The following is a 13,626-nucleotide window of genomic DNA, read 5'->3' on the forward strand; positions in this document are numbered from 1 at the left end:
TTATTACTTACTCCTGGGCTGACAGGTAGTTCCTAAGGGTTTAGTTAATGTATTAATGAAAATGATGAATGAATGAAAAAAGCTGCAAGATAAAAATAAATTGGCAGGTCTTACAGAAAGACACCACTTAGCTCTTAAGCACAGGACTATTTTCTATGGTTTGCACTGCAGAGAAATTTTGTTCCATTAAGATTTATAGCTGTTATTGTTTCTTGGCAAAAAATAAATTTATGAATTGATCTAATTCATAGAATGAATGAATTTAATAATAAAAACTCATCTGACAATGCGTTGTGATAGAGAAAATCCAGCAAACACTATCAGAAAAACATAATATTGAAGTCACTGTGTAACCTTCTATACAGTGAAGTGCTGCACTACACAAGGCACTGTGATGACATTACACAGTCTCTCTTGCAAAAAAGAACAAAACTATTTAATTACTCTGATATACTGATAAGAACACACACTAATCACATTCTTTGCTATTCACTGCCAGTGGAAATTTTCTCCCACTATTACGAAAAACAGCTGTCACACACCAGAAATATAAAGCAAAAGCTATTTCACATTTTAAAAGACATGGCAATCATTTAAAAACTTCACTTATTTCTGCAAAGGTGCCGTGCCTATTATGGTTGCAGGTAACGATGTATTTAATGCATTGCAACAGTAACTTGCAGTAACTTGACATATACTTCACAAACTTCTGAACTATTCTCTGCATGAAAATATTTGTCTCTCTCAAAAGTTGGAAAAATCTACACAAAATTTCAAGATCAGCATTGCTGGCATAGTCTTTTATGTTCAATCTATAAGTGATATTTTAATCTTAATATTAAATATTTTGGCAGAGCATCTGCCATTTATTTTGTAAATAAATTTTATTATTTATTAAATCCAAGTATCTTGGTAGAATGGATGTTAAAAATGTTTAAATCTGATATTTGATTGGAATGTATGTAACTACAAATTAAGGCAATTCTTCACATTAGTTTACTTCACTTCTTTTGTAATTATAATTATTTTTTTTCTTTAATTTTCCCACTGTTATAATTTCAATTTATAATAGAAGTTAAAGCAGTTGGAAATTAAAAATACCCAATCCCAAACAAATTCAACATTTAAGAGACTAATATAAAACTGTTTCAAACTGTCAGTTAACAGACCAGAAATTCATACCAACAATTCTTGGTCAGTGTCTTCACCTCTAAGTAAAAAAGCAGAAACGCCTGAGAGACTTTCCTTGAATTAAGAGAAATTCCATCCATCCTACCCAACATGCAGAGCAATACAGGTCTGATGAGACCTGCCCATTCTAATCTGAATAGTCTGGTGAAGTTCAAACACAAGCTGAAGCTGGTGGCAACTGTGTAAAACACACAACTTTATTCTGCAACTGTTTACAACTTTATTAATTTTAAAATCACAAAGGTGACACAGCAGTGACATTCATGAGCATTTGTTTTAATGGGAAGCCTTCTTAAATTTTTCATTTTTCCCAGGTGACAGAGGGTATGATGGTGGTTACAGGACTTGCACTATTCTCAGAGCTGTCAGCAGTGTCTTCTTAGCTACAGCTCCCCGTTGGTGCTGCACTGGTTTAACACAAATGGATGTGACAAAATATAACAAATACTGTAAGACAGTTGTAGTTTCTGTATTTGGTCATCCTCCCCATATCTGCTTACATCAATCCCCTCTTTTATCAGTGAAAGGTTAACTGCCACCTTAATGTTTCATTTTATTGTATTATCAAACCTAATGACTTGATATCCACTTCTGTGTGTTCCATGTCCTTGTGGTGTCCCACCCTGAAAGGGGAAGAGTCAGGTAGCTGCATAGATACCCATGGCTGGATAGGAATGACAGAAGTCAGAGGGGACACAAAAACTCACAAAGTTTTATTAATAAATTTAACACTTGTCATTAAATACTGATTATTTAGTACCTTCTAATATAAACACATGGTGGTGGATTTTTGAGTAAGGGGTAGAGAGGAAGGGAGGAAGGAAGAGAAAGGAAGACAAAGGAAAGAAAGGAAAGAAAGGAAGAAAGGAAGAAAGGAAGAAAGGAAGAAAGGAAGAAAGAAAAGAAAGATTATTTTCAATATAGAAACAGTACCTTTCAGACTGACTGACACAGGCTTGAAGAAAAATGGCTGCTGTTTTCATTATTTAAATGAAAAGTTCTTTAAACCATTATTTAAATGATTTAAGCTCTCCAGCTAGAATAGATGTGTAGTTGTCAGCATCAGGTTCTAACCAGAAATGATTTACATTTATTAAACCAAACAGCTACAGGGCTTTGTCACTCACCTGGTGGCAAAAGGCCAAGAGTCCCTCCAAGCTGTGACCATTTTGCAGGTTGATGTCAAGAACATCCCAGAAGTCCAAACCTTTTAACTGGTGCTAAAGGATTATCCTTTGAATCTGAAAGTCCTGTTTCGAAATAGTTTTTGTGTTTTATTGTCAACTGTTTTAAAACAAACAGTAAAACCTACCTTTGTTTGTACAGGACACTCCTTTAACTGTGCAGGTCTAAAACCACCAGGCTTAAGAAATGCCTGAAAACAGGGTAACTGACAGTGGATACAGCAATGAGCACTGCAGCCAAAGCAGTGGCACCACACCCCAACAGCTACAAACACTTTGGCCTCTCTCATTCAGTGCCCTGCTTTAAAAGATGTACAGGCACTGAGCTACCTGTCCTACAGGTATTAACAGCAGAGCACACTGGCCTGCAGTGTTACTAATCATAGCACAAGCACGCTACACAGTCTAACTCTCTGATATTAATGTTAACCTGCACACAAGTTAAAACAAACTGACAAATGAAGTGCAATTGGTATGAAAAGTTAAAGCCAGATTTTATCTCATGACAAACAGATGTCATCTGAGGCTGGTTCTAAGCAAGGATTTAATCCATGACCAAAATGTAGGTCACTAGTTTTGATAGAGTTTGTGCCTAGTATTCATCCAAGGAATCAGACTCAGTACATGAATAGCTGTCAAGAGTGTACATGTAGTTTCTTTTTACACCAGCATTTAATAAAAGAAAATAATCCAATTAAGCAGATGTCACAATATTTTTTGCTGACTTCCCCATCATTTTCAATCATTAAAGCAGTATTTAATTTACAACAAAACCCTATACTCTAATTCTATGAATCCAAGAATATTCATGTTTAAAACCTGAACCGCCCTCACTGTTTCTGCTGCCCTTCTGGTTTCCCCATGAGCTTCAGTAACTCAAAAGAATTGCAACCAACTTGGTAACTAAAAAAGAAAGCTTTGTGGAATGGGAAAAGTTCACAACAGGGGAGGAAAAAAAGCATTCTAAAATAGCCAGGTGTTCACCTCAACCCATACCAACTTCAAACAGATGCAAGGACAGTAGCTGAATCTGATTTCAGACTAAGGACATGAAAGATGAGTTTTATGTTCTTATGCTTTTATAACGTTAGAACGAATTCATTTTTAGATAAAGAATAGTATACTCCCCTACTCTCCAATTCTTTCACATAAAATTTGCTCTGAAAATAGCATGGCTGAGTTCCACTCTTTCAACTATTATTTGATCACTGCCAAATATTTGCAAGTTCAGATTTTTCCACATCTCACCCATCTACTTGATTGCAGTTCATGTAGTATCTACTATGTTTTGTTCTACTTCTAGGAACAAATGTACTCTGGTAAGTGATCAAGTCAGTCACAGAAACAGAATGAATTACTTTGAAATATGAAACTGAAAGAATGCTGGAAGAAAAGCCCCTGACAGCCTTTCACCCAAATCAAGGTTTAACCTTAGGAGAGGATGACTAAGGCAGCAATACTGCTTGGCAGCAGAGGAGGTGAAGGTGTGTTTAAGGTGTGGATGGCAGTGCCTGACAATGCCTTACATCCTCATGAGATTGTGTCTTCCGGTGAAAGATGAGTTTATTCAAGAAGTCTGAGTCTAAATAAATAGAAGTGACAAGCAACTCTTCAACAGAAATCAGGAGCACAAGTAGAAGCCTACAAGAATCTCACTATCCTCTATTCAGAAGGGCATCCAAGAATTTTCTGTAGAGTAGTTCTACAGACAAAATGACACGTATATTCCAAGTCTGTAATTTACATGTGTGGTTGGGTGGGGACGTTTTTTGAAGTATTCTGCTGAATTTTAAACTTTTAATTAAAATAAGTTTATACACCATCACATTACTGAATCTTGTTAAACCAAGTGTTGCATTAGCAGATGATCAGACACTTTGCAACTGTAACCTGTGAGAGAGCAATTCCCCATTAGGGATGTATATATGTCTTTAGAATATGTCTTATTTCGTGAAGAATATCTGTACATGGCCATTAACAGATATGCCAGCATTTTTATACACAAACTTTTGATCTCTAGTGCCTGTCATTTATTTACAGATTATTTCTTATGTATAACCAAGCTTATATCAGATTTAAAGATGCCTGAAGTTGTATTTCAGAGGGAAAAAAATGAATACCTTCAATTATCTATCTTCTGGTAGTTGCAGGGTCACTTACTGGGTTCAGCTTCAACCAATCCAAGTATTTTCCTGCTTGCAACAGAAATAAGTCTCATGTCTAGAGACACATTGCACATCTCACAGCTCCCATGTTAGGCAGTCACCTGCCAGATCAGCTGTCTTGTGTGAAACCCTGGTACACTCAGCAAATCTGTTCCCAAGAGCTTTGACTATGAGAGACAGTGCATCCTGCACAGGCACGTTATGATGTGCTACAGAGAAGAGAGAGATGGCTTTATCAGGCTGCTGTTTTCATTGACTTTGCACTTCTCCAGACAGACAGGAAAACACAGCTGTTAAGTCTGTGCAATATAACAGATGAGATGTTGAAAGCCTTCAGTTCAGTATTGTGTTCAGTATTGACACAGCCCTCCTGTAGCTGCAGAGGTTAGTTTTGATTTAGAACCAGTACATGAACTTAATTTGAAATATAAATGAAAAGCTGTAAGCTCTCCTTCCTCCTGTCAAATCGTTATTGGTCAGTTTTAACTTTAGATCATGAACAAGAGAAAGATTTCCAATTCTACATAATGACTTTCACAAACATCTACACCCAAAAATAATAGGATTTGTACAGACTTTTCTTAATTTCAGAATATTTTTAACTGAAGAACAGGGCAGTTCCTTTTGCTCCAGGAGAAACTGCATTTTTATTACTGTGTTCCTGATATATGAAAATACGTGAAATTTGTAAATTTGCAATAAAAAGTTCTGCAACAAATAGAGATAAATCTTTTAAAGCATTTTTATTTATTTACATGGAATCAACACAAGAAACTGAAATTATAATTAGGCAATTGCTATATAGCTTCCTATCATTTAATTATTATGTGTGAGTTTGTTAAGTGCATTTTATGCCATGTAAGCAGCAATCCAGGACAGACATTTAATCACTACATGTATTATGCATTATTAGAAATTAATTCAATGAACTATTTCAAAGCTGTCTCATTTTAACTAGGTCAAATTCTGTTACCCAGAAGTGCAATGAATCTGTGTTTAAAATTTAAACTGGTTGAAAGAAATTTAAACTGCAGTTCTGAATGGAGAATATTTTAAGCGACATCTCTCAAACAACCTAAACTTTCTCTAGATAGAATAATGAAATCTGATTACAAGGCAAGAGGGAAATGCTACGTTGAGCTGTTCAAGAATACAAAACAGTCATTTAACTTCTTGGAGTGCAGGTGTGACATCTGACTTATGTGATCTATGTTATTTTCACCTCATGTTCAAATTCTTGTGATTGCCTATAATTGTAGAATAACCCCCTGAAGTAAAGAGAAGTTGGTTATATAAAACTAAAAATCTCTGTCACTGTTTCTCATTGCTGTGCTGTTGCCATCTGGTATGTGCCAGAAGCCACAAGTACGAAGCCCAATGCTGAGCTGTGAGAAACCCACAGAACAATGTGTTCTTTGATCAGAAATACCTTCTAAAAAATGGGAAGTATCTGTGATCTCTGTTTTAAGCTATGCAGAAAATTTTGAAATTATTTGTTATAGTAGGAAGCTGTAATATACATCAGAGGAAGATTTTCAGTTAATGATTCCTGCTTGATCACATTTTAGTGCTAGAGTGAAAAACTATTAAAATTTATATTTATAATCTGATTTTATCTCATCATCCTAGTGTACTGAGAAATATTCAGCTGAAAATAGTATTTTCTGTTATGAACTATTACACTGAAATTACTGTAATTTTGTTAGGAGCCTGTTTTTTTTTGCAAAAATACTGAAGGTAGCACAAAAATTAAGACTAGCAATACATATGTTCTGAGGATTGATGCTGAACCTTTAGGAATTTTACTGATAACTTGGAAGATTATGTTTCCTAGCAATGTGGAGAGATGAAACTCACAAATTCCATTTGCGTCACCAACAAAAAAGTTTGTTAACACTGATCCTGAAATGATCAGTGGAACAATAGATAGTCAAGGAAGAACTAATTTTTTATATATTGGAATACATCTACTTTTTTAAGCAGTTCATCTACATAATAAAGCCACATATTTGGTTTAAAACAACTGAAAACAAATTAATTTCTCAGCTTTGCTATTTAATTGTCTAAAAAAAAAAAAGATTCAATTATCCCACATGATCTTTGCATTTCAGACACATTTACCAACCCAGCTGAAGCAGTGTAGTTCTATCTGGATTCCTGTGCCCAAACATTTCAATAGATCACTAAACTGTGATAGTGGCAGAGAATTTCTAATTTTCATTTGAAGAGATAATCTACCACTATACATGTGCAACACTCCATGAATCAAAAGAGAATCTCTGCTGTAGTTCCAGTCATATGACTATCAGAAAGAGATGTGTCAAATTTGGAAGTCAGTGAGGAGGAAGGGAATTAAATATTGCAAAAAATATTGCCTAGATGCATAAGAAATTTTAAAACTAACTAGAAGTTTTAAGGTGATCCAGAAACATTAAATAGGCATGATCTTCAAACATTATCTACATATTTGCAGGGTCACATTTCTGAACTGGGTTACACCTACCTATGTAATTACTATCTCTGTAACAGAATTAGCCAAAAAACCCTACCTACCTTTAATAGAAACCTACTTTTCCTCCTTGCTGGTGGCAGCAATGACAGTCAGAAGGTGTCTCATTCTTTCTGCATCTGTTGGTAAAACTGTATGTATAGCTTCTCTCTACAATCATCCCTAGTGTAGTCATCTGCAACCAACTGGAAAATCAATTAAGGAACAGCACAGACAGCAAAATTGTATAAGAACATCACCAAGTTTCACTATTTACTGCTTAACAATACTGCTAAAAATGATAGAAACAGTTCCTTGAAGCAAGGGGTTCCCCCACACTTTTAATTTTCCCTGAGGATATTTGTTAGACATGTTAAAAATGCATAAGAAATATGGCTGGTTAAACTTGGCTGCAAACTTCTCAGAATTATTCTACTGAGAGCAGCCCATTCATCTATTCCAACCCACAGAGCATTATTTTTGTGCCATTCCCTCCTGAACTTTCCTCCATTTTGATGGTGGGACTCAAATCTCACTCCAAGCGAAGGCAGTGTGTCTAGGAAAAGCCACCAGACTGCAGCCAGACACTAGAGACCAACCAGGAACATTTTTCACTGATGTTACAAAACATCTTTCCTAAATACATTTAAAGCCATGTTGAAAAAATACCCGCAATAGACATACATCAATGTAGGAGTCAGCAGAAATGAGCTTGCTTGCCTATCTCCAACAGGAGCCACTTTCCAATTTTTTGGGGATCTGCAAAATATACACACAGCATACCAAACAGCAAAAATACAAGCATATTTATACAGTTCTATTCAGGCCATATTTGCATAATGAATCGACATCATTACTTGGTTAAGCTACTATTATTATTAAATACGATTATTTGCTTAAGTTTCTCTCACCTTGATTTAAAGGTACAGTGCATTTTGTAAAGATTTCTACTAGAAAATGTTCGAATATGAGTTTAGGTATATGTTACCAGAAAAGATTTTTAAAAGTTAGACTAATCCAAAGTGTTAAACAGATAAAACAAGCATATTTAATAAGATTTTCACACTACATTTGTTTTGTAAAGAGTGCCAAATCAACTAGAAGTGATGTACAATTTGTCCTTCACCACTCTTCATTAACAAACTCTAGGGAGATGTGAAAAGGTCAGATTTCCTTCTTTGGGTTTGCCTAAATTACTGAACGCCTTATAACACACTTAGAGCAGCTCAGTCAGCTCCTCCTGACATTGCTTAAATAAAACCTAAAGAAGTACATTGACATCACAACAGTCACAGCAAAAAATTTGCAGCCACAGTGGGACATTTTAATCCAAACTTTCTGCTTACACAAGATGCTTCTAAAGCTTTTGCTACATCCATTTTCCCTATAAGTAAAGAGGCACTGAAAAGTGTACAGCAGCAAGTGCCTTCATTAAGTATCAGCAACCAGAAGCGACTCTTGCATTAAGGGAATAGAAATTTAGCAGAAAAAACACCCCCTTTGCATTCCAGCTGGTCTTCAGAGACCAGAGGGGCTGGGTGTGACCAGGCTTGATTTCTCATTTGAATCAATTCAGTCCTATTGGTCTGGTTGAATTCAGTAACTTCCATGATTACAGGTTTATAAATAGTACAGTTTATTGAAGAAACAGGAAAGAGGACTCAGGATTGCCAGTTATAAGGGCATTAACAACGTATTTTGTTTTTTAGAGGTACTGATCACCTGAGAACAATAATTAAATATAAAGAATCCATTTAAATTCTGTATTTATCTAGAAACAGTGTTTTTCCTCAGAAGATGATTAACGAAAAACCTCAAGAGAAATTATCTCCCACTTCTCTGGTATAGCTGCAATACTACAGAGAGAAAAGCAAGGGAAGTTTACTTAACAGAGGGATTTGCTATGTTATTTCAGTATATACCCTTCTGGAAGCAGGTATAGGATGGAGGTATGTGAGAAAAAAACTATAACCATATTTGTGTACTTGTCGTTATTTTGTTTGTTTTTCAAAAGAAGCACTTATTAGGCTGGAAGGAATCCTTGTTCTGCAAAAGTATTATCAACTTTAATCCTACAGGACAAGCAGACAACTGAATTCAAACAACCCTCACAGCAGCTGCTCTGAATAGGATTTCAGGCTGAACAAACAAATGTCCAAAACGATGGTTGGAAACAAGAAGAAATACAGCAAGAAATACAGCATATCCTGGCAAGGCAGCAGTGTACACAGCTCATCATTTCAAAAGCCAGCAGAGCTCCTGCTCCTGCGTGTGGCACAAAGCAGGCTGTGAGCAGAGCAGCTCAAACAAGTGATGAGATGCCAGCTTCCACCCAGGAAGCTGCCACAGGAATGCAGCTGTTTCAGCACCACAACCTGTGCCACTGTGCTCTGCACCCATCACAGCTGGTGAGAACACCTCAGGGCTACCCCACTCACAGCTGGCACTGCCAGCCAGGCAGGGAGACTGAGACAATGATCAGGCACAGTGAGCAGACAGCAACAGTGGCCCCAGCACAGATTCCACACTATTACCTCCGAAATGAAATAAATTCAGCTTCCACTCTTGGCTCCTCTACATTGTTAAAAACAAGCAGTTTGTTTTTCCTATGGGCCTATATTGTCTTTGGCATAAATCTAAGATTTCAAAGACAGATGTCCTTGTTCTAAACACTTAACCTTCAACCTAAAAGTCAGTAAAAGAAGACAATATTGTCACTCTATTATCATACTAGGAGTGACATTTGAAGGACTAAAGCAGCCCTAAAAGCACGGCAAAATCAAGTGAATGCATCTGTTCCCTGACAGCTTTTAGAAAACCAAATACAATGTATAGGAGAACATAGAGATTAAGAGGCTGAGAAGACTCTACTGGGGAATTAAATGGGAAGGACTAGAAAACAGAAAAGCTGAATACATATGGTTCCAGACTGAGCAATAATCCATATCCTATTTTTTAAAAGTGACAGAAAAGTAAAGGAAAAGTTGATGAGGGAGATTCTTGTGCTTCTTGTGTAAGTAAATTTGGCAGAAAATAAATCCCCTTGCATTCCAGCTGGTCCTCAGTTATCAGAGGGGCTGGGGGTGGCTGGGCCTAATTTCTGACTAAAAGCCAATTCAGCACAGTAAGTAAGTAAGTAAATGCAGAACCAGTTCAGCACTACAAGTTCAGTCACCTTCCATAAAAACTATCACGGCCTGATTCACAAATAGCAAATTATTGAAGCAGCAGAAATGCAGATACTTATTAGATTCCTGGCAGTGATTCGATTTCTTGCTCAGAAATTGATGTGCCTCTCATGCGACACATGAGTAAAGAAGAACAATAAAAGAACAATAAGCTAAATAAGGGACTAAGTTATCCTGAATAAAAGAAACCTGTCTTCTGAAGTGTTATATGGAATATGACGGTGAAGTTTTACCACACCTGCTATAAGTATCTAAAATTATAAAAAATCTCATTCCAGTTGCAGAAAAAGCGCAGAGGAACACAAATTAGCTTTACAGTCTACCAAAATTCAAACCATTATAGCATCTCAAGCCATAACTTATCATGTTCAATGTGACAGAACAAGTTTCATACTACACTTCTAAGAAGTGAAAATGAATCTTTTATTACGTTAAGCCACACACACACACAATCCATATTTCTGCACTATACTTACATTGTGTAGAGATGATCCTCTCGACTTTTTTCAGATGTTTAACAGAAGGCATTCTCTTTTCTACAGAATATGCATTTATTTGATGAAGTTCATATTCCAGGATAAACTTTAAAATATTTTCTGCAGGCCTGCAAAAAAAAAAAAAAAAAAAAAGGTAATGGAGTTTTCTGATTAGATTTTTTTTGTTGTCTAAACCAAGAAGTCCTGAGCATGGATTCTCTAACAGAAAATCCCCAGCAGTACTGTAGATAAGTAATAAACTTCTCAGGGAAAATGAGATAGAATGAAGAAAAAAAAGGACAGTCTCCTGATAAGATTTAAGCTTTAAGCTTCCAAAATCGACTCAAAAAAGAAATATAAAGCATGCAAACATTGTCCTTGTATCACTAAATATAAGTCAGGATTATACTCTTCAAACTTACTACAGTAAACAGGTTTATAAAAATATAGGATTAGTAAATTCAAAAAGACTGAATACGTAACAGTCTTAAACATTACCACAGTATCTCTGAAGTAACATATTGCCTCAAGAGGGAGGGATTGTTCAGAGGAAAATGAGTAGGAGAAAGGATACATAGACTAAAAAATACAGAAGGCTGGAAAAGCAGTCAAACTAAGAAACAAGTGACCCATCCTAATTATCTCTGATAGCAGATGCTGCCAACAGATGCTCTCACATTATGCTCCAAGTACAGATGTGAGAAGCAGAAATAGATATCAAAGATGTTAAACTCAGAAAGATGCATCCCTTGCACCTCGAGAAGAGATACTTGAGACAGCACTCTAAACTGACAAAGCATGGTTCTTCCAACCACCTCTGCCTTGTGAGGCAACCCAGGTGTACACTGAGCCCTTTTGTTTAGGCTGTTAATTTTCAGGCTTCACAGAGGTTGGCAGAAAAAGATATCAAGGGTTATTAACAGATGCACTAACCCTAAGAAACAGTTTATTTAAGTCTTAGCTGTAGTGTGATGACAGTTACACTGCCTTGCCTCATTTATCTTGGCTACTCAACAGAGTTGTACAGCAGACAGTAAAATATATTTAGGGGGGAAAAAACCCCTAAACCATTTTTAACAGTCCAAGAAGTTTTACATTAGAAACAATAAAGGAATTATAATTTACTTAAGTATTTCAAGTGTTATAGCTCTTGGAGTTTTTTTCCTGATGCTCAGCCTCTAAGTGTCACAAATCATTGAAGTTTGAATAAAAAAATAGCTTTATGATATGTGTATCTGTTCAGACATAAACTTAATAGCTGGAGCAACAGGAAAGACCAAAGGAGATCTGCTCATCAGCAAGCTCACATAAGTATAAATAACTTAATGCAAATTACAACTTTCTGATCCTTTCAGGATGCTGGAAATCTTCAAGGGCTATGCAGAGAACTCACTTTTTCAGAGCAGCATCCAGTTTTCTGGTGTCTAATTAATTTAAGGTTCTACAAACTGCAAGAGTTGTAGAAAGGAAGAAAACATCTACTTCCCATACTCCAGTCTTTGATTCAGTGAAACTCCAGTTCTAATAATAATATAGTCTTTGTCAACAGCCAGAAAAAACACCATTGAGGTATTCTGCCTTTCCACATGGAAGACATAATTCCAACCACCACTAGTATTGTGCTTCTCCTGGTTTTTAAATTGGCAAAACTGGTGTAAACTAAGTAGGGAAAACTATAATAAGCTGGACTGAACACTCTTAAGAAAATAATAGGCCATCATTTACATTCAGTGAGCCATCACCAAAGCAAAAATAATGCATGAATTTCTAGAATACACAATTTTTTGTAATTACGCTTAAACCAATGAGAGCAAAATTACTATAAATCATATTTTCATTATTTTCTACGTTCCTTTTAAGAAACAGAAGGAGAGAAATTACAACCCAACCCTGAGAGCACTGCAGTGTCTCTGCTTTAAGCAACACAAAATCCTTACTGGACTACAAAATACAAGCCAGGCTCCAGTACCAGTTAGCTGAAAACAGATGGCAGTGCAGAGAGCCCGGGTCCCCGGAGAGCTCACTAATCGAGTCACTCAGTAACTCAGAAAGATTTCATTTAGCAAACAGACCAGCTCAGCTCCCTCTGTAGCCCAGCTGGGCCAGCAGCAGGCAGGGCTGTGGGATCATGACGGCTGATCCCTCTATGTCCCATGGGACCCTTACACCCGGCAAAGAAACCCAACCTTTTAGCACTACTTTCGGGTGACCATCATTCCGGCTGTTGCCGTCCAGTCTGCGATTGCCACCGCTGGAGCACAGCCGGGCCTGGCAGCAGGGCAGGGACACCAGCAGTGCTGCTGTCCCTGTCACAAACGCCATCCCCCTGCTGCCACAGCGCTCCTGCAGCAATGGGCCCAGGGGATGGGGGGTAAGGGATGATGTGTGGCAGCACCTCACAGCCCTTCTAACACAGATACACACCCAGACACAGATGGTCTTCGTGCCCCGGTGCCATCCTCCTGCACAGAAACCCTGAATTGAGATTGCGTGTGCAGGATATTCAGCCTACTGCTCGTGCTTGCAAGAGCTTTGCGTGGCCCTACTGAGGAGATCCCAGGTCAGTCTTGCTGGATCAGTTTCCAAAAGCAGCCTTTAAATCTGGGCACTGCAATGGCTCTCGCAAGCGCCTGGGCGAGCAGCCCGGCCGTGCCCGAGCGCTGCTGCTGACTGCGAGTGGGAGGGGTGCAGAAAATCCCCCGAATGAACGTCTTGAAGGAAGAACATTGTATCTTCTTTTCTAGCTTTTATTTTCTGCCGAGACACATACACTGAACAACCGTCTCGAGTCATGTTAGGATGTTAGGAGGCGCCAAAAATAAGGAAAACCCGCGACGTTGCTGTTTAATAAACAAAGTTGAGCACAGCTGCTCGGTAACACCCCCTGAGCCGGCCGAGCCGCGCCCCTTCCCTGCCGGTGGCCAATGCGAGGCG

At 37.6% G+C, this 13,626-nt stretch overlaps 1 long non-coding RNA gene across 4 annotated transcripts; it reads right to left on the reverse strand.

Moving 5' to 3' along the window:
* Window positions 1-1,367: 1,367 nt before the first annotated feature.
* Window positions 1,368-13,546, reverse strand: LOC148222358 (uncharacterized). Of its 4 annotated transcripts, XR_015806238.1 has the most exons (7): window positions 13,117-13,519; window positions 10,693-10,820; window positions 7,713-7,787; window positions 7,094-7,234; window positions 4,496-4,749; window positions 2,319-2,441; window positions 1,368-1,814 (listed from the first exon to the last, which is right to left on the reverse strand). It is a non-coding gene; the product is annotated as an uncharacterized LOC148222358 (long non-coding RNA). The 4 variants fall into 4 exon arrangements; XR_015806237.1 differs by lacking the exon at window positions 4,496-4,749 and having other exon boundaries at window positions 1,368-1,598; window positions 2,125-2,441; window positions 13,117-13,546; XR_015806236.1 differs by lacking the exon at window positions 4,496-4,749 and having other exon boundaries at window positions 13,117-13,536.
* Between the last annotated feature and the right edge of the window lie 80 nt (window positions 13,547-13,626).

This window comes from Sturnus vulgaris, chromosome 12 (genome assembly GCF_052056855.1).
Source record: "Sturnus vulgaris isolate bStuVul1 chromosome 12, bStuVul1.hap1, whole genome shotgun sequence".
NCBI classification, from domain to species: Eukaryota; Metazoa; Chordata; class Aves; order Passeriformes; family Sturnidae; genus Sturnus; species Sturnus vulgaris.